This window comes from Abramis brama (assembly GCF_963993115.1).
Source record: "Abramis brama genome assembly, chromosome: 13".
Taxonomy (NCBI): Eukaryota; Metazoa; Chordata; class Actinopteri; order Cypriniformes; family Leuciscidae; genus Abramis; species Abramis brama.
Genome location: NC_139975.1, coordinates 3,325,261 through 3,339,978, shown reverse-complemented (window position 1 = coordinate 3,339,978; position 14,718 = coordinate 3,325,261).

Sequence of the window (14,718 nt, the reverse complement as noted above, 5' to 3'; positions counted from 1 at the left end):
TTCTTTCAACATTGGTATAGTTGGTTGCAATTGAAGTCCATTCTGTGTAGAAAAATCCTGGAATGTTTTCCTCAAAAACTTCTTTTCGACCGAAGAAAGAAAGACGTGGATATTTTGGATGACATCGGGGTGAGTAAATTATCAGCAAATTTTATTTTGAAAGTGAACTAATCCTTTAATTAGTCACCTAGAAATAGAACTTTGTTTTAAATTATTCTAAACACCAACATTTAAATGATGGGGTTTTTTTTAACATGATCTCATACTTTTTAGACCCTATACTCCATATCTTGTGCACATGATCTGCGATTTAAAGCGTGTTTTTCTTCAACACTGAAGCCTGTGAGGATGTACAGTATCAGTGTATTTTTCTGAAAGGCGTCTCTAAAAATGACACTCCTCGTGATTAGTTTCTTCCTGAAATGTCAAACACAAAGCCACGGCTGTTGGCGAGGCGTTTCCATTCAGAACATTTCAGCTTATTAGCGTAGTGACTGTGGGATATGATTAATGTTGTTATAGGAGAACACGATCCTGAACGAAACCACTTCTCATTTCCAGTATATCCACCCCGTCATTTACTGGAGTTGTTTGTTTAGGATGAAGCATCAGATGCGAGTCACTCAGGTATTGAAATCTGCCGTGTGCATGATTGCCTTGTAAATATTTGAAGCAAATCTTTATGCATGATATTTTACGTCTTCACAATCTCACCCCTCTCGAGTTTGATTAGCTCGTGAGATCTAACAGTTCACATGTTGGAGTGCATACTTCCCGATTTCCCCGAGAGGATTCGCTCATCATTAATAGAACTAAAAGAGCTCTGAATATGAATTAATAGCCTAGAAGGGAAACGCCGGCCCTTTGAAAAATGGCAGTCGTGCAGAATAACAACTGCATGATGGGAAAGCGAACACAGTCATTGTGTTTCTGTAAGACGCTTCCGACTGTGAAAAGTGCCTTTTGACCCAATCCTTTAAAGACTCGCTGTATATTTTGATGGAAATGTGGCGTGAGGAATGACGTTAGGAAGCAGAATGCACTGGAAATGTTGCTGAAGGTCAGGGAAAGTTCTGGAACGGTTTGTGCTGTTGTGACTTTTCCGTTCTTTCATGGCAAATCTTCAAAAATGCTTTTATTTAGCTAATGGAGGCCAGAGACGTGTAATGCAATTTGCTTGTTGCCTCATTTCCAGCCCATTTTCTGTTATCTATTATTCAAATGACCAGGACAAGAAATCATAATGTTCTGCCCTTTTTAATTTATTATTATGCTTTTTTTCTTTCTTTTTTTTTTGCTTGTGGCCTTTAATTTTGATAATGAAATACACAGTCTAGTGGTTAATGCACTTGTTTGTCAGACTGTTTTAATATGGAAATATATGAGTTAGTTGTCTGAGATGTCATGATTTCTCTTGTTATTCTCCAGATTCATAATCTAAATCGAGCACGTATTTAGATACGCATATGCATCCTTCTTTCTCAAACTCAACTTCAAAATTGCACGTTCATCTTGACTACAATTACAGCCAATCAGAACTGTATTTGTTAAAGGGGTGGTTGATTATGATTTGACTTTTCTAACTTTAGTTAGTGTGTAATGTTGCTGTTTGATCATAAACAACATCTGCAAAGTTACGACGCTCAAAGTTCAAAGCAAAGGGAGATATTTGCTTTTAAAGAAATCACTTTTTAAGGACTACAACAAACGGCTGGTAGAGACTACACCACATTCCTCCCGGGTTAGTGACATCACCAACCCTAGAATTTACATAAACCCCGCCCCCTGAACACGATTTATAGATTATCAAGACAGAATATGCTAATCAATGACTAGAAGATAACTACACATAAGCTTCATAAACTCATCAACTAACCATTCAGAAATGTCCTGTTGCTTCTACATGTTGTCTCTTCTTCTTGAGTCTCTCCATCATTGTCCGACTCCGGTTTGAACATAAAAGGCTAAAAGTGTTTGAAATGTTCAGTGCATGTGTGTGTGAGGTAAAAGGACACAAGCTCTTGAAGCTCCGCCCCCTGTGCCGGGAGCAGCAGCTCATTTGCATTTAAAGGAACAGACACAAAACAGTGCGTTTTTGCTCACCCTCAAAAAGTGACAACTTTAACATGCTATATAAAAATATCTGTGGGGTATTTTGAGCTAAAACTTCACACACACACTCTGGGGACATCAGAGACTTATTTTACATCTTGTGAAAAGGGCATTATACCACCCCTTTAAACTTCAACGGCACAAATGACTTCTTGATTTAAAGAGTTCTTCTGTGAAGTGACATTTCTGAGCGAAACAAGATATTTCCTTCTTGGAAATGCATTGGATTGTAGAAAAGTGGCTGTTATTTATATGTTATTGAGAAAGGAAGGGGTCATATTTCGATGAGAGATTAAAGTATTTTTCTTTGGAATATCGCATTGTGTTTTTGAAAGGAAGGAGATAATGCTTCCTATACATCTTTTGTTGTTGACGTCTAAAACATCATATTTTGGTGACTTGATAGAAGTCAGTCAAATAAAGGGAAGGTTGCGTGACAAACTCTAGAATAAAACTATGCAAAAGAAAGAAAAATTCAAACCCATGCAACATTAAATATGGGTTTAGTCATTATGCCGATCCATAATGTTTAGTGTGCCTTCAAAATTGCAAGACATTAGAAACACTAACACACTAACACAAGACATACACTACCATTTAAAATGTTTGAGAAAGAGTCTCTTCTGCTCACCAAAGCTGCATTTATTAGATCCAAAATACAGTAGAAACAGTGAAATATTATTATAATGTAAAACAGCTGCTTTCTACGTGAATATCTAGTAAAGTGTAATTTATTCCTGTGATCAAAGCTGAATTTTCAGCATCATTACTCCAGTCTTCAGTGTCACATGATCCTTCAGAAATCACTCTAATATGATGATTTGATGATCAAGAAACATTTATGATTATTATCAGTGTTGAAAAGCTTATTTTTTTTGTGGAAACTGTGATACATTTAATTTTTCATTATTATTTGATGAATAGAAAGTTCAAAAGAACAGTGTTTATTTAAAAAATAATATTTTGTAACATTATGTCTTTTGATCAATTTAATGTGTCCTTGTAAAATAAAAGTTACTTGAATTCTACATTCAACATTTTGAATGGTAGTGTATTTTAGAATTTTTCTATTCAGCCTGTTGTTTTATTGTTTAATAATTTTGCGTATTGCTGAGCCTCTGCATGGTAGGTTCAGTGGCGGTTCTAGACCACAGTAACTGGGGGGGCCAGGCAGGGGCCACTTGTGTTTTTAGGGGGCACACCTTTAACATTCATCTTAACCTATTTTCAGTATTATTTCAAGTCATTTTTCACCATGTCATGCATGACTGCAATCTCTAGAAAAAGCTAATAAATTATATTAGCTAAGCTAATAAAACAATTTCAATTCAAATTAATGTTTCATTATGTTTAATTGTAGTGTGATATAATGATCAATAATAACACATTTTTAGCATCTAAGCACATGGGCGATATGGCAATAATATCATATCACGATTTTTTTTCAGGAAAATCACGATTTTATCACGATTCTTTTTTCATGTTGGTTTTACTATTTTGCATGTGACTGAGCATTACAGCCAAACTAATGTCCCTATTTTAAAAACAAAGCCTTATAGGTAACAAAATATAAAATAAAAAAGAATGGCAGACATTTAGGCCAAAGTGGCGAAGATAAAAAATCTTTGTCATTATTTTCTTTGTTATTAAAAATTATGAACAGAGATACATATTACACATACACAACTTAATATACAAATGAAATAAACAGTGCTTTATTTTTTCAGCTATAGGTGTATTTAACAGTAGAATTGAAGAAAGTAATTAAATAAACAAATATGAAAATAAAACACAACAGACTTAAAGTTCTCAGTCAAGAGCAGTGGATGATTTGTGTGTTTTGTTGTTTTATTAACATTAAAGGGATAGTTCTCCCCCCAAAAAGTCATAATTTACTCTCTTAAGTTGTTTTAAACCCGAATAAGTTTCTTTCTTCTGTTGAAAATAAACGTTATTTGAAAGAATGTGAGTAACCAAACAGTTGATGTACCCCTGTGACTTCCATAGTATATTTTTTTCCTACTATGTATGGAAGTCAATGGGGACCAGCAACTGTTTGGTTTTGGGTGAACTATCTCTTTAAGGACAAGCGGCAGCATGTTTATTATTAGGGCTACTGTCTCTTTAAGAACTGCACGCGACGCGTCTAATATACACGCATATGACAAGCAGATTTTAATTAATTTTCTCTGTTTGCTTTTACTTTAGACATAACCAACTTTGTTTATGTAAACATTGTCTGTATTTGACAGTATTAGCCCAATATAAGACTCAAAAGATAACTTAGTCCAGTAATAGGCTTTTAGTGCATGTGCGCGTCGAGTGTACGCGCTCAGTAAAGCGCATGTTTGAACAGCGCATCAGCAGCGAATGACATGTTTAACCGGCAAGGCTTTAAAGCACATGCAAATGATGAACTTTTGTGAACTGCAGTGTCCCGTTCCTCTGCGTTAACATTTGATGTGAATATACGTCGTGCTGCAGTGTAGCCTGTAGATGTAGTGATGTAGATGTAGTGTAGCCTGTAGATGCGCAGTTGTTTGGTGTGATTTTACGATTCCAAATTTAGGGGGGCCAGAGGGGGGGCCAAGCTTGGTGACACAGGGGCACTGCCCCCCCCAGAACCGCCACTGGGTAGGTTTAACACATTTCAGTGTTTGATTTTGAGTTTTTAAATGACTTTAATCTGGATTACGCAAAAAAAACACAGAATCTTTATTCATTTCGTTTGAGCAGCTTTTCACAATGCAGTTTTAAAGCATTAGTTTTAATTATCTTTGCAGTAATTTCACGTTGACTCTGTTTGAGCAGCAGAATGATTTCCTGAGACTTGTGTGTGTGTGTGTGTGTGTGTGTGAGAGAGAGAGAGAGAGAGAGAGAGACTGTGTGTGTGTGTGTGTGTGTGTGTAAAAGAGAGAGAGAGAGAGTGTGTGAGAGAGAGAGAGAGTGTGTGTGTGTGTGTGAGAGAGAGGGAGGGAGGGAGGGAGTGTGTGTATGTGAGAGAGAGAGTGTGTGTGTGTGAGAGAGAGTGAGAGAGAGAGAGATAGAGAGAGAGAGAGAGAGAGAGAGAGTGTGTGTGTGTGTGTGTGAGAGAGTGTGTGTGTGTGTGTGTGTGTGTGAGAGAGAGAGAGAGAGAGAGAGAGAGAGAGAGACAGACTGTGTGTGTGTGAGAGAGAGAGAGAGAGAGAGACTGTGTGTGTGTGTGAGAGAGAGAGAGAGAGAGGGAGGGAGGGAGTGAGTGAGTGTGTGTGTATGTGAGAGTGAGAGAGAGTGTGTGTGTGTGTGAGAGAGAGAGAGAGAGAGAGAGAGAGTGTGTGTGTGTGAGAGAGAGTGTGTGTGTGTGTGTGTGAGAGAGAGAGAGAGAGAGAGAGAGAGACAGACTGTGTGTGTGTGTGAGAGAGAGAGAGAGAGACTGTGTGTGTGTGTGAGAGAGAGAGAGAGAGAGAGGGAGGGAGGGAGGGAGTGAGTGTGTGTGTATGTGAGAGTGAGAGTGAGAGAGAGTGTGTGTGTGTGTGAGAGAGAGAGAGAGAGAGAGAGAGAGTGTGTGTGTGTGGGGGGGCGAGTGTGTGTGTGTGTGTGTGTGTATGTGAGAGAGAGAGAGAGAGTGTGTGTGTGTATGAGAGAGAGAAAGAGAGAGAGTGTGTGTGTGTGTGTGTGTGTGTGTTTCAGCTCTTCCTCCATCAGTGTGAGTGACGTGTGTGTGTGTGTGTGTGTGTGTGTGTGTGTGAGTGAGTGTGTTTCAGCTCTTCCTCCATCAGTGTGAGGGACGTGTGTGTGTGTGTGTGTGTGTGTGTGTGTGAGAGAGAGTGTGTGTTTCAGCTCTTCCTCCATCAGTATGTGTGTGAGAGTGTGTGTTTCAGCTCTTCCTCCATCAGTGTGAGTGTGTGTGTGTGTGTGTGAGTTCTATCATTCTGTCCATCCATCCATCTTTTAAAAAATGTATATGTTGAAGTATGTATATATTATAATATATAAAATATAATTTCGTGTTACTTGTTTTGATTTTGGGGTGAAATACGTTTAGGACATTTTGTGTTTGTGAGATTTTTATGCTTTGCAATATAATTTTGTTAAAGTTAAGCACATTTTATCCCCAAATTCTAATGTTGTTCTCTTCTGAGTGTTTGCTGTAATCCTTCTTAACCTTTTTTTGTTTGTTTGTATTTTGGCTGCATAACAGTAATGAAAACTGGGGAAAACATCATGAAGAAAACGTCACAATACAAAACAATCTTAGTCCTAAAAATGAGCTTAAAATTATTTTGCCCAAATATGATTTCCTATTTCTTTTGCATGTAGTTTTAGTGAGTGAAATACAGTATGAGCTCCTGAATTCGGGATATGAGGTCATGGAGTACAGTGATATCCAGTTGGCATGGAAACGATACAGTGCAGTTTTTCATTAATCATGCTGTTAATCATGCATTTAATGAGATCATTCCACGTGGACATGGATTTATAGTTGCTGGTATTGACTCATGTGTTCTGAGTGTGTGTGTGTGTGTGTGCGCGCTCCCCTCGTGCACTCGCTTTCCTGTTCTCTATTTACCCTGATGAGATCTTTCCTGCAATGACGACTTTTGCAAGCGTTAATATGTTCATTCAGAATTAATTACAAACTCAATGTACTAAAAATAAATATTTAATTTTGAAAATATTTGTAATACATTTAAGCATGATTTCATGTATATTCATTTAGAGGGGGTTTTCAAACTGGAGACTGCGGAAAAGCCACGAGAAATACTGAAAAAAAGTAAGAAAAAGAAAATACATTTATAATAAATGAAAGTTTGATTAAAATTAATAAATTGAATGTGATTAAAATACTAAAGTATGAGTTAGTTATTAATCTATTAAACATATTACATTAAATTAAAAAATCACACTTTTTTTGATATATATATAAAAAAAACAAATATATTGTAAAAATCAAAACAAATAAATACATAAATAAATAATTTTAACAGTACATTACTATAGTCAGTGGAAAGAAGATATAATAATTTAACTTAATAGAAAGAAATTCTAGATTTATCATATTTTTCAGTGAATGCCTTTCAAATTTTAGGATGGTGGTCCCTCATATATATATTTTAACAGTACATTACTATATATATATATATATATCTTTCTATTCATCAAAGAATCATTTTCCGTTTCCACAAATATATGAAGCAGCACAACTGTTTTTAACACTGATAATAATCATAAATGTTTCTTGAGCATCAAATCATCATATTAGAGTGATTTCTGAAGGATCATGTGACACTGAAGACTGGAGTAATGATGCTGAAAATTCAGCTTTGATCACAGGAATAAATTACACTTTATTAGATATTTAAATTGTAATAATATTTCACTGTTTTTACTGTATTTCTGATCACACAAATGTTACGAGTGAGATGTATGTGTTATACTGTATGTCACAAGTACGGAATATCAGAACGATTTTTATTCATTTAGCTTGAGTTGGCCCAGTGCAGTTAATGATCCTTCACAGGAGAACTTCTACAACTACAGGACGGCAGGAGATTTGAGACTGGAAAGCAAAAGCTCTCTATAGCAGGTTTATTCCATCTTTATCCAATGAGAATCCGGAATGCAGAGTTTACATCCAGGGAAAGTCTGTTAATTCCCATCAGAGGTTTAATGAAACATGTTTGTTCAATTTAGCTTTATGGTGTTGGTTTTTGGCGCCGTTTGCCTCGGGCAGTGTGTTATGAAGACAGACTGATCCTCAGTCAAAGCAAACATTAATAATCTTCCCTGCGCTTCATTTATCCGCATTAGTGTCGCAGTAACACTGTTGTGTTCCCGCCAGCAGAGCAACAGGACTGAGCTGAGGTGAGCAGTCGTGTGTGTGTGTGTCTTGTGTTTAAATGTGTGTGAGATCGGCTGAACTCTGTCCGGGTGGAGAGTAAACAACAGCTGTGCTGGGAAATACAGCCGTCAGAGAGGAGTCTTCTGAGTTCGGTGCGAGTTGAAGGGATTTTCAACCCAAAAATGCCCAGGAAAGGAGCACCCTGTCTGGGATGCACTTTCAGAAAATCAGCCTGTCTTTTCCTGGATGTTTCATACTTCCAGAAAAAAATATTTGAGGCAAATACAATAAGTTCCCATTATTCAACATTATGCATTAAGATTTAAACCCTCCAGGAAGTCTTTCATTGTAAGTGAGCTGATGCATTTGACTTTTCTTTGTTTTCATAAACTAAGAGACGAGTCAAAATTATACTATATGCGCTTATTTTCATTTAATTTTTTCATCATTTATTCACCCACGTCACTCCAAAACTGTGTGACTGTCAATACAGTTAAAAATAACGTTTTGAATCCACTGCAACTTTTCAATTCCTCCAGAGTCAGTTCCTCCAAGGGTCATTTGAGCTTGATTCGTGCCCAGGAAAGGTGCACCCTGTCTGGGATCCACTTTCAGAAAATCAGCCTGTCTTTTCCTGGATGTTTCATACTTCCAGAAAAAAATAATTTTGAGGCAAATACAATAAGTTCCCATTATTTAACATTATGCATTAAGATTTAAACCCTCCAGGAAGTCTTTCATTGTAAATGAGCTGATGCATTTTACTCAAATGATGAAAGAATTAAATGAAAATAAGCGCATACAGTATAATTGTATTCACCCACGTCGCTCCAAAACTGTGTGACTGTCAGTACACTGCAGCTTTTTGGACTTTATTGAAAATGTTTCATTTTTAAAGCTTGGCTCCAGAGTCAGTTCCTCCAAGGGTCGTTTGAGCTTGATTCGTGCCCAGGAAAGGAGCACCCTGTCTGGGATGCACTTTCAGAAAATCAGCCTGTCTTTCTCCTGGATGTTTCGTACTTTCAGAGCTTGCTGTCGGTGCAGATTGCTGTCATCATTTACTCGCCCTCATTTCCTTTGTCATCTGGAACTTTTAAAGAAATGTAATGCTCGCTTTGTAACATAGGCTACAGTTAGTTCACAAGAGGATTGACATAAAACAGATGCAAAAACTGCATGTGAGTTTTATTTGAGGAACATTCCCTGATCAACTGATAATCTTTCCCTGGAGAAAGAGATGTTAGTGCTGTGATCATTGAGCTGAACAAATGAGTCAGATTTGTGAGTTAATCATTCAGACTCTGAAGTGATGCTCTGGAAAGCAAACGCTCCGTGTGGAAAGTGGATGTTGCTTCTTCTCTTATGAACTCTACACTCTTGAAAATAAAGGTTGGAAAAGTGGGGTTTTGCAGTGATGTCATAGAAGAACCATTCAGTGAGCAGGTCTTAAAAAACATTTTTTTCTTAGTGTGAAGAAATTTTTTGTAATTTTGTAGTAATTAGTAAGATTGTTTTCCTTTCCTTCTGCCCTTCTTTCCTTACTTTTTTCCTTCTTTCCTTACTTCTTTCCGTACTTCCTTCCTTACTTCCTTCCTCCCTTACTTCCTTCTTTCCTCCCTCCCTCCCTCCCTTCCTTCCTTCCTTCCTTCCTTCCTTCCATCCTCCTTCCCTTCTTTCTTTCCTTCCTCCCTTCCTTCCTCCCTTCTTTCCTTCCTCCCTTACTTCCTTCTTTCCTTCCTCCCTTCCTTCTTTCCTCCCTCCCTCCCTTCCTTCCTTCCTTCCTTCCATCCTCCTTCCCTTCTTTCTTTCCTTCCTCCCTTCCTTCTTTCCTTCCTCCCTTCTTTCCTTCCTCCCTTCTTTCCTTCCTCCCTTCTTTCTTTCCTTCCTTCCTTCCTCCCTCCCTCCCTCCCTCCCTCCCTCCCTTCCTTCCTCCCTCCCTCCCTCCCTTCCTTCCTCCCTTCCTTCCTCCCTTCCTTCCTTCCTTCCTTCCTTCCTTCCTTCCTTCTTTCTTTCCTTCTTTCCTTCTTCCTCCTTTCTTTCCTTCCTCCCTTCCTTCTTTCCTTCCTCCCTTCTTTCTTTCCTTCTTTCCTTCCTTCCTCCCTCCCTTCCTTCCTTCCTCCCTTCTTTCTTTCCTTCTTTCCTTCCCCCCTCCTTTCTTTCCTTCCTCCATTCCTTCTTTCCTTCCTCCCTTCTTTCTTTCCTTCCTCCCTTCTTTCTTTCCTTCTTTCCTTCCTTCCTTCCTCCCTCCCTTCCTTCCTCCCTCCCTCCCTCCCTTCCTTCCTTCCTTCCTTCCTTCCTTCCTTCCTTCCTTCCTTCCTTCCTTCCTCCCTCCCTCCCTTTCTTCCTCCCTCCCTTTCTTCCTCCCTCCCTTCCTTCCTTCCTTCCTTCCTTCCTTCCTTCCTTCCTTCCTTCCTTCCTTCCTCCCTTCTTTCTTTCCTTCTTTCCTTCTTCCTCACTTCCTTCCTTCCTTCCTTCCTTCCTTCCTTCCATCCTTCCTTCCTCCATTCCTTCTTTCCTTCCTTACTCCCTTCTTTCTTTCCTTCTTCCTCCCTTCCTTCCTCCCTTCCTTCCTTCCTCCCTCCCTCCCTTCTTTCCTTCCTTCCTTCCTTCCTTCCTTCCTTCCATCCTTCCTTCCTCCATTCCTTCTTTCCTTCCTTACTCCCTTCTTTCTTTCCTTCTTCCTCCCTTCCTTCCTCCCTTCCTTCCTTCCTTCCTCCCTCCCTCCCTCCCTTCTTTCCTTCCTTCCTTCCTTCCTTCCTTCCTTCCTTCCTTCCTTCCTTCCTTCCTTCCTTCCTTCCCTCTTTCCCCCCTCTCTCTCTTTGTTTTCGTTGGAGACTTGGAAGGCCTAGGGTAATGGAGCTGTTCTTGTTATTTGCATAATTTGATTTATCTAAAAAATAAAACAGCAGGTTATGATGATTCGCCATGTATGTCATGCATTTATTGTCAGTTAAAAATCTGTTTAATAAAGATTTAAAGGAACCACCAATGCCAATAAAAACCTTTATTTGTATTTGTATTGAGAGACACACTTTTGGAGCGACATATGGGTGAGTAAATGATGAAGGAATTAAATGAAAATAAGCGCCTACAGTATAATTTTGACTCGTCTCTTAGTTTATGAAAACAAACAAAAATCAAATGCATCAGCTCACTTAGAATGAAAGACTTCTTTGATGGTTTAAAACATAATGCATTACCCAGTGTTAACTAATGGGAACTCATTGTAAAGTGTTACTGAGATTTTTTTCCCTCAAAAATATATATTTTTTGAATTTTGTAAAATTAATTCTCTCCCCGTATACAGTGAAAGTCTGTAGGGATCAGTTTTGACTTTCAAAATATTTTCTTTTGTGTTCCACTGCTGTTTTACTCAGATTAACTTCTGGTTATGGAGATTATAAAGTGTGTATAACTTTATATTGACTTGGCTGCATTGTCTCACGGTAATATGTATAATATGGGAATGCATGAACTGATAAAATATAAACCTTGAAAGCAGTAGATAAAAGCGTCTGCAAAATGCATAAATGTAAGTCCGCATGTCTTTAGACGTTTTAGAAAGAGTGTGTATTTCACATTTCTCCCAGTGCAGCATCTTCTGGCCCCATGGACTTCTATTGTTAGTGTAACACAATTCTTGCTTGTTTTTACAAACTGAGTGACGAATCAAAATGATGGTCTATTGTAACGGACATCAACTGATGTTACAAATGTTGTCGATGGAGCTGAACTTGTACTTGTTCTTTTAAAGGGGTGGTTGATTATGATTTCACTTTTCTAACTTTAGTTAGTGTGTAATGTTGCTGTTTGATCATAAACAACATCTGCAAAGTTACAACGCTCAAAGTTCAAAGCAAAGGGAGATATTTGCTTTTAAAGAAATCACTTTTTACAACAAACGGCTGGTAGAGACTACACCACATTCCTCCCGGGTTAGTGACATCACCAACCCTAGAATTTACATAAACCCCGCCCCCTGAACACGATTTATAGATTATCAAGACAGAATATGCTAATCAATGACTAGAAGATAACTACACATAAGCTACATAAATTCATCAACTAACCATTCAGAAATGTCCTGTTGCTTCTACATGTTGTCACTTCTTTTTGAGTCTCTCCATCTTTCTGACTTGAACATAAAAGTAGAGCTGTAATCTCCTAGTCGATTATTTGGTCGATACGTTCTTGCTCGACCAAAATTCTGATTGGTCGATTTTTTTGCCGCGTTCATTTCATCAGTTTTGCCGCGTTCATTTCATCAGTTTTTACCTATTTTTTTTTTACAGTCTATGGTTTTGCTGCGTTCATTTCATCAGGTGGAAAGCACTAATTACTAATGGGGGTGTTTTCAGTGCACCCCTGTTTCACAGGTAACAGTCTGTCTTCAGAACACCCCCCTTGTTTTCACTTCTTTTGGATTAGCCCAACCCACCGGAGAAGAGAGACAGATTGAAGAAAGTAGGCTACTAGAAGGTTTGCTGAATATTATTACTTGATCTGGTTTGTTTAATAAACATTCTTTTTTTATTATAGTGGACGTGCCTTTTGTGTTTAAGAGTAAAAGTTTTAAGTTAATAGTCTATTCGTGTCTCAGCCGCGAAGCTGAGCTCCTGTGTTCAGCCTCGCTCTGTGTGAGCTGCAATGAAATGATAGTGTCTGTCAGTTATTATAATACATATGACAAAAACAATTGTCTAAATTATGTTGCATATTCCTCAAAAGTTCTTGTGTTGATATCACTGTCTAGTTGACAACATATTTTCGGAAATCATAGGCTATGATATTGCGCAGGTGCACGTGATGCAGCGCTGCAGAGCCGACAGACTCGTGTGTCAGACTCATTTCGGTGCAAAATAATTAGGTCAAAAACGATTTAATATACTGCAAATAGCCTACTAGTTTTTTATGTCTATTTATAATTCATTTAGGCTAACAACAAGGCTACCAAGTACTGCGCAGTGCGCAGCTAATTAATTTAACGTTTTTTTTTCCCTAACGTCATTTTTAGTCGATTTTTAGTTGAAAATTTCAGGACTTCAGTCGACCAAGATTTTCTTTGGTTGATTACAGCCCTACATAAAAGGCTAAAAGTGTTTGAAATGTTCAGTGCATGTGTGTGTGAGGTAAAAGAACACAAGCTCTTGAAGCTCTGCCCCCTGTGCCGAGAGCAGCGGCTCATTTGCATTTAAAGTAACAGACACAAAACGGTGTGTTTTTGCTCACCCTCAAAAATTGACAATTTTAACATGTTATATAAAATATCTGTGGGGTATTTTGAGCTAAAACTTCACACACACTCTGGAGACATCAGAGACTTATTTTTACATCTTGTGAAAAGGGCATTACACCACCCCTTTAAGAGTAATTTGTTTGGTGCATGACATTTCAGAGGGTTGAATACTAGAGAAATCAAGACATTGATATTTTGCATCCTGATAAAGTCTGATGGATGCTAATGTTGTGGGAGTAATGTTACATATAATGATGTGAAAGGTGCACTCCTAATTAATGTTTATCAGATTTCCAAGAGAAACTGCTCACACACTCGATTTCAGCTCAATTTATTTCTTTTCCCAATCCATCTTAGAGAAAAATTCAATATCATCCCTTTGAGACAGAACGACTTTCACTTCTGACCGTTGTGGAAGATGGCGATGGCAGGAAGAACGTTTTGTGAGTGATTAATAGGAAAGAGAAATCACTAGATTGTTTGGTTGATGACTTCTTTTGACTCTTTCCCCGCCATTGATGGAATTATCCGGCTTTCCGTGTTTTCACTGTTATACGGTATGAGGTGCTATTATTACACATCTTCTGATAGAGTAATGAATCTCCAGATCAAAACACAGGAAAAAAACAGCAGAAACAACTGATAAAAGCATTGATTATGTATGTAGTCTTTGGAAAAATAACAAAAAAGACTAATAATTTAAAGACAATAATTTGTGCTAAACACATAAAACATTATTATTATTATTATTATTTTAAACCAGAACACAAGACAAATCACAGTTAGACAATACCATCAATATAAAACACTTAAAACCAAAAGTAGGATGTACGTGTAATTATGTGAAGTGTGTGTGTAAAATTGTTGAGTGTGTGTATATCTCTATTATAAGATTTCTAATATATATGTAAAACAATGCTCATTATAAAAACAATATTTATAGCAATAGTAATGATCAAAGATGTAATAAGGAAAGTAAAAGTAAAAGATGAAAAGTAAAAGATGAAATAAGATGTAATAAAAGAAAAAAAAGGGAAGAAAAAAGAGAAATGGTGAGATTGTTGAGAGAAGATGTAAAAGAGGAGAGGGAAAAAAAGAGACTAAATAGCTACATAAATTGCATAAGAACAAATATATGTATATATATATATATATATATATATATATATATATATATATATATATATATATATATATATATATATATATATTAAATACTTTCTCCTGTCTCAGCTTAATATGTTAGTTTCCACAAAAACTGAGTTTTCAAAAAGTTGTGACGCAGCAGTTCTGTTTCAACCAATGGCGTGGGTTTGGGGGCGGGGCTTTCTATCTTTCCAACCAATAACGGAGCTTTTTGAAAACGCCAGTTCTGTTTAAGAAATGACACACTTCACCTTTAAGATCTTGGCCGCTGGTATAGTGGACAGTAAAGGTAAAAACTGTGGCTGGTTTTATGTATAAAATGTCTGTTATTATGTGTGGCAGCGGCTCTTTGTGTTTAACAAGTCTCTGTAAAGCTGCTTTGAAACAATCTGTATTGTTAAAG